Source organism: Somniosus microcephalus, chromosome 23, assembly GCF_052327205.1.
Source record: "Somniosus microcephalus isolate GS21.2 chromosome 23, FLI_Smic_1.0, whole genome shotgun sequence".
NCBI classification, from domain to species: Eukaryota; Metazoa; Chordata; class Chondrichthyes; order Squaliformes; family Somniosidae; genus Somniosus; species Somniosus microcephalus.
This window is the reverse complement of record NC_141009.1, coordinates 28,351,101-28,369,800: the sequence shown is the minus strand read 5'-3', so window position 1 is coordinate 28,369,800 and position 18,700 is coordinate 28,351,101. Positions and strand designations below refer to the sequence as shown.

The window sequence follows — 18,700 nt, the reverse complement described above, 5'->3', positions numbered from 1 at the left end:
CCCCCTGGAATTTCCCCCCCATATAGGGCCTCTTGTCTCCATGCAACACCCTTCAGCTGGATTCGGCTGACAGGAGTCATGCTTGTCATGGTCAGATGGGGCAGTGATTTTTTTGTTTCAGCAGTTGCGCTCAAAGTGCTGACACCAGATCTCGATAACGAATTTGCAGCGTGGAAGTTATCATTACAAGATCAAAATACCAACTAAAGACGTAGAAAGGTTGAATTCTACTCCTATTTATTATGAATGGGGGAGGGGAGGAAGAAATCCCGAGAGCATTCCAGCTGTTTACATTGTAAAATGAATGCCTAATCGTGGACGGATATTCTCGGTACCTCCTGCAGTTTTGCTGCTGATCCTAAGTGCTGACCAAAACTGCAATACTTGCAAATACCGCGTGCCTGGATCAGGGCTATTCTTAGTTGGAAGTCATTGGAAAATCCTGCAGTCTGCGTACTTGTCTTCTCCAGCCAATGAACGATGAAGGGTATGATCAGTCCTTATGGCAGAGGCGGCTAGAAATAAAAGGACGAATACATTGGCAAATAATAAGGAAGGCCATAATGGCGCAAGCTGAAGACCGTGCCATCAAATTTGGAGCCAAGCTAAAAAAAAAAATGCACAATAACAGGAGCCGCAGAAGTGGTTTCACTGGCATATTTACAAACTGTACATTAACTTTATGCCCCTACAAATGGCTGAATCGTCCCAAAGCAGTAAGGCATGCTCTGCTGAATGAAAGCCTCTATGAAATAAGTGGCCTACAAATCATGTATCAGGTCATTGGTTTCCTTCATTTTCATGGATGGTTTGTCACAAGGATAGTACTGTACGCTGGAACAAAGCCCATCTCCAAGGCTAAACACAGCTTCTCCAGTTAAAAGCTGAGCCAGAGCCAGCTACTGTAACGGATGAGTTGGGGCATGTCACAGGAAAGCAAATAAAAAGAAAATGTCTACTTTACGTACACTTAGCTTTCTTTCATTTAAAGGGACAACACCACTTTGTACAATAAAACCGGATCAAATATTTTCAGACCCAATATACATATTTATAAAGAGCTTGCAGTGTAATTTAACATGTAAATGTTAACGATAAAACTGACATTTGTAGCATCATGAATAAAGTCAAATAGTGACAGAAATGCTTTTCGATAATTAATGTTAATTGTGCTACTAACCATTATTTGCTACACGTTAGAAAAGCCTGATGTCTTTTTTTATTATGTTGCATATTAAAAAAATATATTTGGAAGGGAAACAACTGGACTTCGATTCCCCCAAAGAGCTGCACTCATTATTTTTTTATATCAGGAGAATAATTATTAGAACATTAGGAAATTGCATCACGCAGCCATCCAGTATTTACTTTCAATTTTATTTGTTCTGTGTGCCGGCTTAAAGCCAACATTGTAAGTAAAATGTTAGTCATTGTTTAATTTACCATAGCCTAACAGAATGTCAAACTGTCTCGAATGTCATAGATATGAAACACTGGGTTGAGCTAAACATTAGGTGAGAAGATTAGCACCTTTTGTTCTGCTTACTAAGAAGCTCAGGTTGCTTGCAGTCAGCACGACTGCTTTACATTCTCTTGGAGATCTCATCTTCATTGACAGCATTTCACAGAGGGCCATCCAGTTGGTCTATTCAAGACCTGTCGGCAGCAAGGATCTTATTTCAGGTGCTTTGGCCAAGTTCAGGTCAGCTTGTATGCTGGGTTTAGATTTTCTTGTGAGCGTTATTCAACAGGGCTGTGCTAATGAAATATATATATATATATTATAATAAAAATTAATCATTTTAACCCACGGAAAATTAAATACTCAGCCCATTGTCTTGTCACCATGCCAATCAGCTTCATGCAGCAGAGTAAAAAAAATCACAATAGAGACATCTGATCAGCTTATTTGTACATTATTTCACTAAAGGCCTTTTCAAATGAATGTGAACCAGTCTTAACATGCAAGTTTTGCTACGAGTAGCAGTATAGAATCATAGAAGCACAGAAGGAGGCCATTCGGCCCATCGAGTCTATGCTGGCTCTTTCGAAGAGCAATCCAGTTAGTCCCACTCCCCCACACTTTCCCCATATCACTGCAATTTTTTCTCTTTTACGTTTTTATCCAATTCCATTTTGAAGGCTACTATTGAATCTGTATCCACCACCCTATCAGGCAGCGCATTCCCAATCCTAACCACTCATTGCGTAGAAAGGTTTTTCCTCATGTTGCCTCTGGTTCTTTTGCCAATCACCTTAATATAGCACTTTTATATAGACAAATAACCACCTCATGCTCAAAATGTGGGTTATACCTCCTGGACATCCAGTTCAAGAGTGTGTACATGTCTGCACATTGTTTCTGTATACATCCTATTCCCCGCCCCCACCAGTTTCCTCTCTTTTTTCACCCTATCTCTTCTGAAAGCTGTGTCTTGTGTTCAGATATATTTTAAGGCCACTAGTGTCCTTCCATTCCTTGCCCAAATGGCCATTGTTCATATCTGAGCCTAGACAGTGAGTGTTGGCCGGCTATTCAACTGTTGCAGGGATCACAACCAAGCCTGATCCTGTTCTTGCTTTACATCTTTGCATGCACACTCGCCAACAGTGTGTCACTATGTCGCAGTCAGAAATAGGAACCTTGGTTGATTTCCGCCCCCCCCCCCCACTTCCTAGCCTGGGGGCATTGAGGTCAATTGCATTACTGGTTCTGTCAAAATCAGCAAACTCAGCTCAGACCGGGGATCATACCTGACAACTTTTTAATCTATCATGTGATGCATTTTTATATTGAGCTATTGGGGGGAGCTTTAGTGGATGGCTTCAATTCTATGAGAAAGCATTAGTATATTTACTAGAATGAAAAGCTAAACTAACAACAATTGGATTTATATAGTGCCTCTAATGTAGAGAAAACACACATGGAAGTTATCTAGGCCCCATTTGCTTCTTCAGATGAATGTTAAAGAACGTGTTACCTGATCATTACTGCCCGTGGGATATTGCTGATAAAAAATGGCTGCCAGGTTTACATATTCAAAAACAATCACTGCATTCCACTGTGATAAGGGCCTATTTAAATGGCAATTCTTTCTTTCTTTCTTAGAGTAACATTGCCTGAGGTGTGGACGTCGTAGGGTACCTAACTGCCCCTTTGGCCAGTAAATAATGTGTGATTCCAAGGGGGGGGCATGTATAAAAAGAACCAAATGTGGCTTACATTAAAAAATACCCCGCTAGATTGTATTATTTAATTAGATGGGTAGTTGCTGCATTGGGTTAAAGTTAATCTGAGTGAACTGGAGTTCATTCTGCATAATGCCAATGTGCCGCTGTGCACAATGCTGAAGGTTAACTTGCTTAATGCGTGGCCTGATTTTGCATATGATGGAACATTCAAAGTATTTGATTTTTAATTGCAATCCTATCATTCACAAGCGAAAAGTAGAAATATTTCCATCACTTAGAATCCTGCAATCAACGTTTTCACAAAACGGTTGTACCAATAGATTAGCATTTAATGTCACGTTCCCCGCTTGAGGCAGTTACATAAACATGATGTTCCAAACATGTTCTTTGTCATACACAACTAGCACAAAATTGGATAGAATCATGTTAAACCAACGGGCTGTTTAATTACTATGCTATTTGATTTTTAACAAGCTAAGTAAATATTTCTGGACCTGCACTTTTGCCAGCCAAGCAAAAACAGCAACAGAGGAATGGGAAAGGCACTTGGAAAGGGCAGGTTTAGCTGATCATTCTGAGTCACCAGCCATTTTCGTTGATGATGCTATATATTTTCGAGTGCAGATGTTGTGTCTGACTTCCCACAGAAGCTGCTGCTTGGGTGACTGCCAGCGACGGTTAAATGTTTTCTTCAAGCCTTTGCAAGCGCTTTCTCTTGGCTTGATTGCTCGTAAAATGATCATCTCAAATTAAAAAACAGGTGCTCCAGTTTGTAAAAGCTTATGATGGATGGAGGGTGAATTTCTAATGCAGACTGCCACAGGCAAAGTCTGCCTCGATATTCATTCATAGACTTGCTCAGACTGCTGAAAGGACTCCGGGGTAATGCCAGCCTGGTGGCAGTGCTGAACGAGGATTAGAGGCAACGGCCCAGTCAGTGACTGTTTCATTGTATGTTTTTATAAACCTAGCATTTCGTCCCATCTTTGATTTTAACTGAATAATTTTCCGAAACATTTTAATTTTAATTAGGGAGATTTTGGAAAAAATTGATTAACCTGCACATTTGTCAAGCTGAGGCTACTGCGCCTGTGAACGACAATAGTCCACCAGGGAGATTCCTACTGATGAACAAAGGGGTGATTTCCCACCTGGCGGTAATTTTAATACTGACTTACTGCCATGCAGCAAATGGCAGCCTAGGCCTCAAGTTGCATTTGGACAATATTAATATCAGCTCACAAATTCCAACAGGGGTTTAACACAGGTGCAGACTTTTAATTTTACTGGACATAAATGAAACCTATTTAGCCAATTATTGGTCAGTACAATTAATTTTCACGTTACAAAGTCTAAATCATTATGTGGTATATTCAACAGGAGTAAGAAAGTCACTAGACCTTAATTTATGTCTTTGGGCTAAAAAAGTAAGTGTGCAGAGAACAAGGACGATAATTGTGCTCATTGCAGGTACACAAGAGGAAGTGAACTTACCCTAAAGAGAGTCGCTATAGGGCCTGAATGGCCTACCTATTCCTTTTGGAGGACCAGTGCAAATGGAGGTTCAAGCTCACAAGAGCAACAGGGATATTTCGTGATGGTGAACTCTGACTTAAAGGAATCCTCAGTGACTCCAAATGCTCTGTCTGTGTGTGTATACACGTGCATTTCCGTTTATATGCTTCCATTTACTTGTGTGCGGTGTGTATATTTGGAGGGTGTTGCTGAAACCTGGTAACAGCCAATCGCCGACATGGCGGAGGGAAGAAGAAAGACGTTGTAGACGACACGCAGAACAGCTGACACCCTGGACTTGGCTCACTGAAGGCAGTAGGAAGCACAGCTGGTACCAAGCACAGCAGCACTAGCAAGCACTAGCTTGGTCTCTTAACTTCCTGTGGTCTGGCAGTCATGAAGCTGCCAGCATCATCAGTGACAAATAGTTTTGTTTGGTTTTGTGTACATATGTACGGAAGGACTAAGTGTGAGTTTGTGTAGAATTACATGAGGGGTCAGATTTACAGTAAAACCAACTTAGGCCTCATCTGACCCCACCTTCCTTACATGGGTCATCAGGAGTGTGATGGAATACTCTCCACTTGCCTGGATGAGTGCAGCTCCAACAACACTCAAGAAGCTCGACACCATCCAGGACAAAGCAGCCCGCTTGATTGGCACCCCATCCACCACCTTAACCATTCACTCCCTCCACCACCGGCGCACCGTGGCTGCAGTGTGTACCATCTACAAGATGCACTGCAGCAATCGCCAAGGCTTATTTGGCAGCATCTCCCAAACCCGCAACCTCTTCCACCTAGAAGGACAAGGGCAGTAGGTGCATGGGAACACCACCACCTCCAAGTTCCCCTCCAAGTCACACACCATCCTGACTTGGAAGAATATCGCCGTTCCTTCCTCGTCGCTGGGTCAAAAATCCTGGAACACCCTCCCTAACAGCACTGTGGGAGTACCTTCACCACACGGACTGCAGCGGTTCAAGAAGGCGGCTCACCACCACCTTCTCAAGGGCAATTAGGGATGGGCAATAAATGCTGGCCTTGCCAGCGACGCCCACATCCCATGAACGAATAAAAAAAATATTCAGAGCTGCGAAGGAGAATTTGCCATAAGAATTATTGCCTGAACATTGGATGCCAAGCAGTTTATTTGAAGCTCTGTTGCCATCTTGATGATGACAGTCTACGTCCTATCTTGTGATGTGCAATGTAATACCCGGCGGCTTGCACTCGGCACTTCTTGTTAAGACTGAGCATGCTCAGTGTAACCTGTGAATGACTACACAGATTTCTGGGGGCCACTGTACAAAGTGCCTCAAATGGCAGCTGTCACAAGCAAGTTGGTATTTTTACTCTGTGATGTTGACAGCAGCTGTCTGGCAGGAATGTGAATGAAATTAAAATGACATCATGTTTATTCAGGAACAGCAGCCCGAGCCTCAGATCAATGGTAGCAACATTCAGATGTGACTGAGACGAAGGAAAACTTTCCTGCATGTCTCATTATTTAACATTTGTAAAGCATCCAATAGAAAATAATTGCAGAATCCCTGTAGAAGCTATCATGGCATTTGACTCTAGGATTCATTAGTGAGATAAAAGCTGAACCATAGATAGTGAGGAGTCATTTGACTGCAAAAACAAAACTAACATAAATCAGGGTCGTAAGGACTGATCAATTTAAAAGCTGGATTATGTCTTTTCTTTAGGCTGTGAAGATTGCATTTCATAAACAGGACTTGCGTCACGCTCCCTAAACTTATAGGCGGGGGTTTTAAGCACTGCCATTCCCCACGCCCCCACCCCCGTGCCCGCCCCCCCCCCACCAATATTCATTTTAAGGGATGGGAAAATCATGGGCTGTCAAGCACACAAGTAGACAACCCCGGCCATATGCCGCAGAAAGAGCTTCCAATTAGGGCTGTCAAGTCAAAAACTGGATAGGGGACAGGATAGGGGTGGGGCCGGGATAGGATCTGGGATTGAGTTCTGAAGTTTGCTTTGCCGCTGCTGAAAATCAATTGAAAATGTCAACACTCTTAATAAATGTCTCCACATCCCCCGCGGCACCCGTCACCCACCCCCCCCCGAAAATAACAATTGGACAGGTGACAACCCTATTTCCAACCATGCAGAATAATCAGTTTGTACACATTCACGTTGATTTAAAGATGGTGCTGAAAATAAACATTAAAGCCATTCAGAAAAGTAAATAAAAAAGTTACCAGTGTACATTGAAACTTTGTCATTGTAAACTTGTGAGGATCACAACAATGGCTCGTGTTTTCCGATCGGAGGCTTCCTGCGTGCAGATGCCTCCTATCGGAAAAAAATCTACGGACCTACCTGAGGGCTCCCGAGGTCTGGACATTTCCGCTCCTGGGCCTCTCCACAGTCGAAATGCGCAGGGCCCACGTATCCTGGGGCGCAGGCGGTTCGCAAGCGTCCCTGGGACCACGAGGGCCAGGCCAGCCAATAGAAGGGAATCTCCCTTCATACTTTTGACAGATAGACCTGTCAAATATATGAATGGAGATCACCCCAAAAAGACACTAAAACATTAAATAATTTTTTAAAAAACCATCACATTTTTAAAATGAGTTAAAATTACATTAAATTAAATATTTTAAACAAAAATTTAATTTTTTGAAAAAAATAATTAAAGTGTTTACGGGGCTAAAAATAAACTTACCTTTTTTTAAAAGTATTTTAAAATTATAAATAAGTGTAATTTTTTTTTTTTTTAACTTTTTAAAACTCTTATGCTGGCCTTTTGTCTGCTTTTACCAGGCGTAAGATTTCTAAGGGTTTTCAGCGGGCGGAGGTTCTCCAGAAAGCGGAAATCTCCCCCCCCCGCAGAGGCCCTTCTCCAGGGTAGGCGTCCGATCTGTCAAGAGCATGCCTGAAACCGGCATTTCTGATGTCCCTACGGGTGTGTACACAGCTCGTACACACCCGTAGGGATCGGAAAATATGGGCCAATAATTCTATGGTGGGAGGGCAAGTCATTGTACTGCAAGCTCCTCTCCTGACTATTCATTGACAGACCGCTGGAAAGAAAATTCCTGCTACTGTGTTCGTTCATTTACGAGGTACACAATCAGAAGATTCAAATATTACGGTGCGCTTCCGCTGACTCCAGAATGGGTTACAGCTGTGTAGTTTGTTAAAACAGGAGTAGCTTTCCCATGGAGCTGCTAACTTGTTTGTTTTAAGTGGGGGATTTGTTATGAAGACATTTGTCTTATCTGAGAGTGACCTCCACAGGCTTTAATGGAACTTCACATAGGAATAAGGGAGTGAAACAAAGTTTTGTTCGAAGGTTTGTAACAACTGAACTGGTACTAATTAGGTTTGACTGTATAATGCATCCTCCAGTGGTTTGCTGTGATGGTGGGTTACAGCCCTGTCAAATATTGGTTTTTACTGTTGTTGTAGCCTCTTATTTTATTTGCTCCTCAGTTATGATCACTTGCCATCACACAGCCACTATCAGCAAGGAGGATGATGGAACAGTTTGCTAGTTTCCTCATGATCTTTAGCAACAGCAGTTCCCTGATCCCTGCCTCAGCTAATGGGCGATGTGTCTGCAGCAAGAGACAGACAGTGGGCTGGATTTTCATTGAGGAGGCGGGACTACAACTTTTGGGGTTGTAGTCCCGCCTCCATCGAGTTCTAGCCAACCCACACGATTTTGACTTGATTGACCTTGTTGAGCCCGCCCAGCGGGCTCAGCAGGCCAATTAAGGGCCACCCGGCAACAGGTGATGTCACAGATTGATATTTCATCTGTCAAGACCGTTTGACAGATGAAATATCAGCGTTTCACAGCTGTTTGAAGCTGTCAAACACTGACAATCTGTACTCCAGGTTAATTCCTTCCTCTCAGGTTGATTTAGAGATCTCCCCGGAACAGAAAGCAGAGGCTGCAGATTTTGACAGCTGGCGGCCATTCTGCTTTCTGTGCCAGTGAGATGAGGGACTCCCGAGACCTGAAGGAAGGAAGGCTGTAAAGGTAAGTAAAGGTTAGTAGAACTTCTTTAAACACTTTACACAGACCAAAGACACTTACCTCTTCACTCATGCACCCATCACTCACCTGAACACTGGACATCTCGACCCCTCCAAGCCCTTCATCCCGATGGCCCGTCTCGCTAACTTGGCGTGGTTTGGAGTCATCAGGAATCCCACATTTCAACAATGAAAATAGGGATTAGGCTAAAAACTGCCAGTTAACTACCTGTTAACAGGCAGTTAATTGGCACTAATCCCCTTCCCGTCTCGGGGAGGCGGGTCCCAGTGCGGGGTGGATACCCGCCTCCTTTGAAACTGGCATGGAGGCGGGTTGGGGTGGGATGGGGTCGGGACCCCCGATTTCGGGACTTTAAACCCCCACACGCCTCCAATCCCGACTCCACGGCCCAATGAAAATCCAGCCCAAAGCCTCTGTTTTTGCCAAAGGTGGGCTGCAGCATCTCTTCGAGCCCTCCTGACTGCAATTCCTTGCTTAGAGTTTAATGAAACCCATAACATGTGGCCGTCTGACTCGCATGTCGCCCACTGGGACTTGGACGTTGGATCTCAGAATTCCAATGTTTATTCGCCCTTTTCATCCCAGGATTTTTTTGGGGGGTTCAAGAACTGCTCCAACCAGATTGGCAGCCATTGGTACAGGATGACACCTTATTGGCCATTGAAGTGCCTTCAAAGTCAACACTGGCATCACATTCAAACACCTGGAATGTTTGTAGCCACTTGGGCTTGTGATGTACCAGTCATTGCTATAGAGTTTGAATAAACAGTATGATGGAGGAAGGGGTGGATTGCTAGCTAACATGAAATGCTAGTCATGCACTTTGATGACTAAACTCCCCTATATGAGAACAGGATGTGCCTTCACACGCTATAGCTAATAGCTGCATTGGAATTCACAAGGCCCTGGTTTGAATTTGAAACAAGGGCCTAGAAATTGAGTGGGCTTAGCGCCCATTTTGCGGCGCTAGAGGGCATTGCGCTGGACTTACAGCCGGTTTTGAAATTGACTAGGGCCCAACATCGGCGTTACACCGGTAGCGCTGCGCCGGCACCGATGACGCCATCGGTGTGCGCAGCGTCCCGGTTGCCGTGGTGACGGGCCCCAGCGCCGAAATTCAGTTGCGGCCGCCTCGCCCGTGGCAGCCGCAACTAAGACTCTGGCAACAGAGTCTTACACGACTTTGCGCCGGCGCATAAAGGTGGAGCGGCGGCCGGCCGCTTTCCCGTCGGCCGCCTGGCCGCTTTCCCGTCGGCCGCCTGGCCGCACCTCCCTCCCCGGACTCCCCCACCCCCCCCCCGCGGAACAGATGCTTCTCGGCTGCGAGCCCGGCACTTCCCCGAGGTGCTGGGCTCATTTTTGTGGCGATTTAACCGGCCAGCGGGCGGGTGCAGGCAGCTCCTCCTTAACTGAAGGAGGAGGCCTGCACTTCCCGAGCCTGCCGCACCGCATCGGGCGCCGCAGCGCCGGAATAGCGCCAGTTTTCAGGCGCAAACAGCCTTCAGTAGCGCCGGCAGCCGTTTGGGCGCGGCGCTACTGAATTTTTGTGTGGTCACTGTTGTAATGTGAGAAACACGGCAGCCAATTTACGCACAGCAAGCTCTCACAAACAGCAATGTGATAATGACCAGATAATCTGTTTTTTAGTGATGTTGATTGAGGGATAAATATTGGCCAGGACACCGGGGATAACTCCCCTGCTCTTCTTCAAATAGTACCATGGGATCTTTTGCATCTACCTGAGAGAGCAGACGTCTCATCTGAAAGACGGCATCTCCGACGTTGCAGCACTCCCTCAGTACTGCACTGGAGTGTCAGCCTCGATTTTTGTGCTCAAGTCACTGGAGTGGGACTTGAACCCACAACCTTCTAACTCAGAGGCAAGAGTGCTAACAACTCAGTCCCGGCTGACAATAAGCTCCCAATCTCATTAACGATTGATTGATTTTGCACTATTGATTTAATATGCACAATGCACCAGGTCAGAAAGGAAAGAGAGAAGTAATTGTGAACAGTACTGTGTAAGCCTATAAAAGCAAACCATGCGATTTAAATAATGAAGCCACAGGTATGAGGTGTTTATGCTGAGTTCCCTATTATACAATGGAATTTATTGCTAATATATATGGGGCAGATTTTATAATGAGCACCTTGGCATAAAGCTTCATGCCCATTTTTATGTTCCCCTAACCCCTAATATTAATTAGGTGAGCTATGAAATAGACACACTAATCTCCGATATTCCACTAATGCTCTTGGTGTGTAAAGCTCTGCGCTGGACGTTAATGTGTAAAATCTGCTAAAGATTTGTTTGCAACTTTAACACATTATTTCATATCGTGTTTGGTCAGCTTATATTTTGTTCACACGCTGCTGCACAAATTGATATTTTACATTGAGTCCTTTATGAGCTTGTGTGAGAGAAGGTTGGAGCAAGTTGTTTGCTGTGGATAGGGTAAGTGGACACTCGGAGCTGAGTCAACTGTCCCCACCCACCATCACTGTGGGCTTCAGAGCTGAGCGGCGGCTCAACATGTTATTGCTGTCCCGCGTGTTTGTGCAATTTGCTCCCTCTGATTCCCATCCATAGTGAGACTAATATCGCTATACATTGTGTTTGAGTAATCAGATTCAAAAGAGTGGGATTGGCTAATACAGCCCGTTTAACACTTACAACATGCTGTATATCAATGAGCTAAGCGAAAGAGGCACTGATTGAGGCCGGACTCCAAGGGTTAAATTACGAGGAGAGATTTTTTTTTTTAAATTCGTTCATGGGATGTGGGTGTCGCTGGCAAGGCCAGCATTTATTACCCATCCCTAATTGCCGTTGAGAAGATGGTGGTGAGCCGTCTATTTAACCGCTGCAGTCCGTGTGGTGAAGGTACTCCCATAGTGCTGTTAGGGAGGGAGTTCCAGGATTTTGACTCAGTAACGATGAAGGAACGGCGATATACTTCCAAGCCAGGATGATGTGTAACTTGGAGGGGATCTTGGAGGTGGTGGTGTTCTAGAATTTAGAAGGTTAAGGGGTGATCTGATTGAAGTTTTCAAGATATTAAGGGGAACAGATAGGGTAGATAGAGAGAAGCTATTTCCGCTGGTTGGGGATTCTAGGACTAGGGGACATGCTCTAATTTTTAGACTCAGACTTTTCAGGAGTGAAATTACGAAACACTTCTACACACAAAGGGTGGTTGAAGTTTGGAACTCTCTTCTGCAAATGGCAATTGATGCTAGATCAATTGTTAATTTTATGCCTGAGATTGATAGCTTGTTGTTAACCAAAGGTATTAAGGGATATGGGGCAAAGGCGGGTATATGGAGTTAGGTCGCAGATCAGCCATGATCTCATTGAATAGCGGAACAGGCTTGAGGGGTGAATGGCCTACTCCTGTTCCTATGTTCCAGTGAACGATACGTAGAAGTTTTTTTTTTAGGACATTGAGCGTTCATTGTCTCAAGCAGCAATCTATTGCTTTCATGTTTCAAACATTTATTTTTCTGCAATTACGCAATACCACTTTTTACTTAGCTCTTTAATGCAAATTTGGAATATTCTTTCTAATAGACTGGCCAGAACACCTACAGGTGATCCATTAATACAATAGCAAAATAGCAAAAATACTGCAGATGCCCCAAACACCCCTTCCAGGTGAAACAGCGATTTACTTGTACTTCTTGCAATTTAGTATACTTTATTCGCTGCTCACGATGTGGTCTCCTCTACATTGGGGAGACCAAATGCAGATTGGGTGACCACTTTGCGGAACACCTCCATTCAGTCCATAAGGGGGACCCCGAGCTCCCGGTGGCCTGTCACTTTAATTCTCCGCTCCATTCCCACTCAGACCTCACCTCGGCCTCTTGCATTGTTCCACGTAAGCTCAACGTAAGCTCGAGGAACAGCACCTCATCTTTCGATTAGGCACTCTACAGCCCTCTGGACTCAACATAGAGTTCAACAATTTCAGATCATAACCTCGGCCCCTATCACATATATATATTTTCTTCTTTTTATCCACACTTTTTGTTTGGCCTTTTTTTCTTCCCTCCAACATGGCAGCTGTCCTTCATTCTGCCAGCGCAATTCACACCCCATCTAGAGCCATCCTTTATTCCTTAACCTGTCCCATTACCATCTCCTCTCGCCTTGAATATCTCTTAATGTCTCTCAATGTCTCTTAATCTCTCTTGCTTTCTATCCTATCACTGACATTCCCTTTTGTTCTTTCATTCCCCTCCCCCTTTTCCCAGCCCCTAAACTTGTTTTCCGTTTCCTGCTTTTTTCCAGTTCTGACGAAAGGTCTTCGACCTTTTTTTAAATTCATTGATGGGATGCTAGGCCTGCATTTAGTGCCCATCCCTAATTGCCCTTGAGAAGATGGTGGTGAGCCGCCTTCTTGAACCGCTGCAGTCCATATGGTGTAGGTACACCCACAATGCTGTTAGGAAGGGAGTTCCAGGATTTTGGCCCAGCGACAGTGAAGGAACGGCGATACAGGTCCAAGTCAGGATGGTGTGTGGCTTGGAGGGGAACTTGGAGGTGGTGATGTTCCCATGCGTCTGCTGCCCTTGTCCTTCTAAGTAGTAGAGGTCGCGGGTTTGGAAGGTGCTGTTGAAGGAGCTTTGGCGAGTTGCTGCAGTGCATCTTGTAGATGGTACACACTGCAGCCACAGTGCACCGGTGGTGGAGGGAGCGAATGTTGAAGGTGGTGGATGGAGTGCCAATCAAGCGGACTGCTTTATCCTGAATGGTGTCGAGCTTCTTGAGTGTTGTTGGAGCTGCACTCATCCAGGCAAGTGGAGAGTATTCCATCACACTCCTGACTTGTGCCTTGTAGATGGTGGAAAGGCTTTGGGGAGTCAGGAGGTGAGACACTCGCCGCAGAATTCCCAGCCTCTGGCCTGCTCTTGTAGCCACAGTATTTATATGGCTGGTCCAGTTCAGTTCAGACCTGAAACTTTAATTCTGTTTCTCTCTCCACGGATGCTGCCTGGCCTGCTGAGTTTTTCCAGCGTTTTCTGTTGTTATACAGGTGAACCATGTTTATCGTAAATGAGAGAATGTAATAGTGCCCCAAGTGGCTACAATTATTGTGTACGTAACAGTTAAACTGCTGTGGAATCTCTCAAGGGTGAAGGGTCTGACAGCAGGCAGATTTGCCCGAGTGTGAGAGACATGGCTGTAGAGTCATGTGGGGAGACAGATTAGATCAGGCGCAGAGAGCAACAGAGCTGGATTAGGCGGAGTGTATGGAGACTGCAGAGTCAGATCAGAAGGAGGGGGATTGGCGAATTGAATCAGAGCCACAGGTTCTGGGTCTACCAGCCAGCACACCGAGGAGCAGGACAAGTGGGCAGAGAAGCCAAGCCCAGGATCAAACTTTTATGGTTGCGTTCTTATGATTCTAGGATCTGATTGGTCTCTGTTAATTGCGTGATCAATAATTCCACATATTTTACATGGACAAATCAGGTAGCCAGGAAGTGCTCCACATTCAGACATATCTTTTGTTATTAGAACTTTTGGATGACTGCATTATTTCATTTCAAAATTTGGGTACAGTATTACCACACTCCTCTAAACGGTGCCTAGTACACAATATGTAGCAATTTGGTGTTTTCTACATTTCTTTTAACCAAACTGCCCAATTCTTTTCTCACATAGCAGCTCAATTTCATGTAACCCTTTTTGTCTCAGAGGGTTGGGTGGAACAGGGTGACGACACCATAGTAACTAATTCCGCTGCATTATTAACTGATAAGAGGCTTCCTTCTAATTGCTTGTAATCCTTCTGCAAAGATTTCTCAACAATGGCACAGCACTCCAGCCAGGAGCTCAACTGAGAACTGGGGCAGGCAGATTTTGAAGTTAGGTAGAGAGTCTATGGCCCAAAGAGCTAGTCTCCATGTGTGAGTGTTGGCAGGTTATGGTGGACATTACAGTCAAGCCTGACCGTGTCCCTGCCAAGCCTCCACATGGGGCTCACCTGAGCAATTGGGAGCTGGGACCCTGGCTAATTCTCCCCCCCATAGCCTAGGTACATTAAGACTCAATGTGGCAATCTCTCCATGCCTTTTGATCTAGCTTAGATCAGCTAACAAAGCACAGACCAGTGATTGGACCCGTGACTTTATTGAGTTTTCTTGTGTACTGCCACACAAAACCAGAATTTTAAAAAATCTTTATAAGTATCATTGTTCATCGGTTTTGCTGAACCTAAAAGACGTAGGCCTAGAAATTCGTCTCGGGAGGCGTCGCAAACCGGGCAGTATCTGATCGGCCGCCCGTTATACGCAGCGCCTGTTATTCAATTCCACTCACTGCAATGGAACTGAATATCAGGCGCTGCATATAATGGGCGGCCAATCAGATACCGCTCGATTTGCACCGCTGCCCGAGGCGAATTTCTAGCCCGTAGAAACATTTCTATCCCAAACTAAAAAAAAGATTTTTTTTAGTTTATTCAAGGCATTAATTAAATCAGGAAATGTTCTATGGTTATTTACATTTCTGTACATTCACTTTTTACTTATTGCTCCTCCTCCAAGATGTTACAAGTTCTCTTTCTTTTCGGACCCTGATACTAAGAACCATTACCCAGCGGCGAGGGTAGGCAGGTGATTTGTTCCCAGAACTGTCTGTGTTTGTCTCCAACTGCCCACTAGAAGGCGTTAGAGAGCAGCCTTGGCTTCTGGTGTTCCCTCCAATCCTGATGTTCACTGGGTGCCTCTTCTCCTCTGACAACCCGAACAACATTAGGATCTCAGTGCATAAAGAATCATGGATACAAATCAGAACGCCCCCATTCCACAGTCCCAGCACGCTTGAGAAGCAACCTGTGGTGCCACTCGGTCAAATACATTCAAAAAATATTTAACATTAATACAGAAATTTTATTTTAATGAAGCTATATTATAGAAAAGAGCAGGAAACCTTTAAGTTCAGTTTATATAAACACGGAATCAAAAAAGGTTTACAAAAATATACAAAATATTTTAAAATTGTAGCCCTTATGTGATGTGACTGATGAATATAAAGCAAGCGAGTTACAACAAATAGGCACTTCAGTTAAAAATGCATTCTAGGGAGCTGAAATTAAGAAGCTCATCGATTCAAGTGGCCACTTGTATATTCAAGAAGAGCTCTTTATTTTCTTTACTATCTGTACAATGGCCAAATAACTATGCGATGGTGAGAAAGACCTCCCTCCCTACGTTGATTTTACTCTCAGTCTTGCAATGTTCTTACTAGAGCACAGTGTTCACTGAGGTAATCTTTATTTTGTGCATGATGACAAAAGTCTTGCTATGAGGACAGAGGTTTAACAATTTCCAGCTCAGTTATTAATGAAAGCAATAAACCTGAAATCATTGAAAAGGTACTCTGCTTGTACTCACCCTGTCGTTGTTCCACCCACAAATATTTTCATGGGGACCTCAATGCCATTGTTTCACTCAACTCCAGGCGGTGCACTTAAGCTGGGAGGAAGCCTTGGAAGCTGATCCGTTTTCTCTCTGTACCCCAGTTCAGTTGCTGGAATCTGGTAAAACTGGCATTTAAGGAAAAGTCTAAATCACCTGAGGCTGTGATCAAAAAGTTCAGAGTCCAATTCTCTGCAGCTGTTGATACCCAGTGGTGCACAGACTTTCCTCAGGTCAGAATCGTGCACATACTTTTGGGGATTTCAATGAGTAAATGATTAAATGATTATTGAAGAATCATTCAAAACATGACAGCTAACTTACTAAAATACACAAGAGTTCAGACTTTATCTTGGGACGTTTCACTACGTTAAAAGCGCAATATAAATGCAATTGTTGTTGTTGTACCTTGAGCTACACTAATGCACGTGTAACTTTTTAATTAGAAATTAAAGGGCCTCTTTACATCTTAGAAATTGTGGTATTATTTCTGCAACAAAAGGAAAACATGTTTCTGATTTATTTTCTAGAGGCTGGAACTGAACACTGAAAGACTCTCAGGGACCATCTGTTCCCTAAAGTTTAGTTTTCAATAATGAACAGAATATCAGAGCAGCAGGCACAGGGGCTGTAAATCTGCGGGCTGCGATCCCGGCTGTAACACTGGAATCACGCCAGCACTGCGGTGCCCTCCAGCACTGACTCTATTGGTGTTTGCAGGGCTAGTGGGAGGGCACTTCATTTTCTTGCAAGCTAATGGTGCCTGCCCCACTGTGTAGATCTTGGGCACCTGCCTGCCCTATGCTGCTGGAAACTTCAGACCTGGTGGAGGCCTCAGGCCTTCTGCGCAAATACCCTATTTTCGGCAGGTGCAAATACTGGAAGTTTTTTTTTATTTGGCCGTCTGAAGAGGTCCAAACCAGGAGTCATAGAGTCATAACGGCACAGAAGGAGGCCATTCGGCCCATCGAGTTCATGCTGGCTCTCTGTAGAGCAATCCAGTCAGTCCCATTCCCCCGCTCTATCCCCGTAGCCCTGCAAGTTTATTTCCCTCAAGTGCCTATCCAATCTCCCCTTGAAAACATCGAGGGCTGAAAATTCAGTAGGCTTAGCGCCCCATTTGGGGCGCTGGAGGGCCTAGCGCCGCAGTTATGGCCAGTTTGAAAATTCAGTGGGGCCCTTCCGTCGGCGTTACACCGGTTGCGCTGTGCCGGCACCGATGACGTCATCGGTGTGCGCAGCGTCCCGGGTGCCGTGGTGACGGGCCCCAGCGCCGAAATTGAGTTGCGGCCGCCTCGCCCGTGGCAGCCGCAACTAAGATTTTTTCAACCGAGTCTTCCCCGAGTTAGCGCCGGCGCATTAAGGTCGCGCGGCGGCCGGCCGCTTTCCCGCCGGCCGCCTGCCCGCACCTCCCTCCCCGGACTCCTCCACCCCCCCCCCCCGCGGAACAGATGCGTCTGGCCTGCAAGCCCGGCACTTGTCCGAGGTGCCGGGCTCATTTTTTTCAATATTTGAACGGACAGCGGGCGGGTGCAGGCAGCTCCTCCTTAACTGAAGGAGGAGGCCTGCACTTCCCCAGCCTGCCGCACCGCATCGGGTCCCGCAGCGCCGGATTAGCACCGCAATGCGGCAGTCAGCGCCCATTGGGAGGCGCTCACGCCCGCCAGTAGCGCCGGCAGCCGTCTGGGCGCGGCGCTACTGAATTTTTGGCGCGCGCAGGGGGACTTAGCGCCGGCGCTAAATTTCCGGCGCTAAAGCCCTGGCGCGGCGCCAACTCAATTTCTAGGCCCGAGTGTCTCCGCTTCCACCACTTCCGTCAGTAGCGAATTCCAGGTCCTCACCACTTGCTGCGTAAAAAAGTTTTCCCTCACACCCCCCTGTATCTCTTGCCCAAAACCTTAAATCTGTGTCCACTAGTCCTTGTACCATCAACTAGTGGGAACAGCCTTTCCCCGTCTAGCCTATCCAAACCCGTCATAATCTTGTACACATCTATCAAATCACCCCTCAACCTCTTTTGCTCTAATGAAAACCAAATCCAGCTTCTCCAGCCTGTCCCTGTAGCTAAGATCCCCCATCCCCGGAACCATTCTTGTAAATCTCCTCTGCACCCTCTCAAGTGCCTTCACATCCTCCTAAAGTGTGGTGACCAGAACTGGATGCAATACTCCAGTTGTGGCCTAACCAGCGCTTTATAAAGGTTCAACATAGCTTCTCTACTTTTGTATTCAATACCTCTATTTATGAAGCCCAAGATCCCATATGCTTTGCTAACCACTCTCTCAATATGTCCCTCCACCTTCAGGGACCTATGCACATTAACTCCCAGGTCCCTCTGTCCCTGCACACTCTTTAAAACTGTGCTATTAAGTGTATATTGCCTCTCCCTGTTCCTTCTGCCAAAATGCATCACCTCACATTTCTCTGTATTAAATTCCATCTGCCACTTGTCTGCCTATTCTGCTAGCCTTTCTATGTCCTGTTGCAATCGATTGATATCACCCTCACTGTTTGCCACATCCCCAAATTT

The 18,700-nt window shown here is 45.4% G+C and overlaps 1 long non-coding RNA gene across 3 annotated transcripts; it reads right to left on the bottom strand.

The window, feature by feature from the left end:
• Positions 1–216: 216 nt before the first annotated feature.
• Positions 217–16,375, bottom strand: LOC147101765 (uncharacterized). Of its 3 annotated transcripts, none has more exons than XR_015073352.1 (3): positions 16,147–16,375; positions 1,531–1,758; positions 217–515 (listed from the first exon to the last, which is right to left on the bottom strand). It is a non-coding gene; the product is annotated as an uncharacterized LOC147101765 (long non-coding RNA). The 3 variants fall into 3 exon arrangements; XR_015073351.1 differs by lacking the exon at positions 16,147–16,375 and adding an exon at positions 7,056–7,176; XR_015073353.1 differs by lacking the exon at positions 16,147–16,375 and adding an exon at positions 6,935–7,016.
• Positions 16,376–18,700: the final 2,325 nt, after the last annotated feature.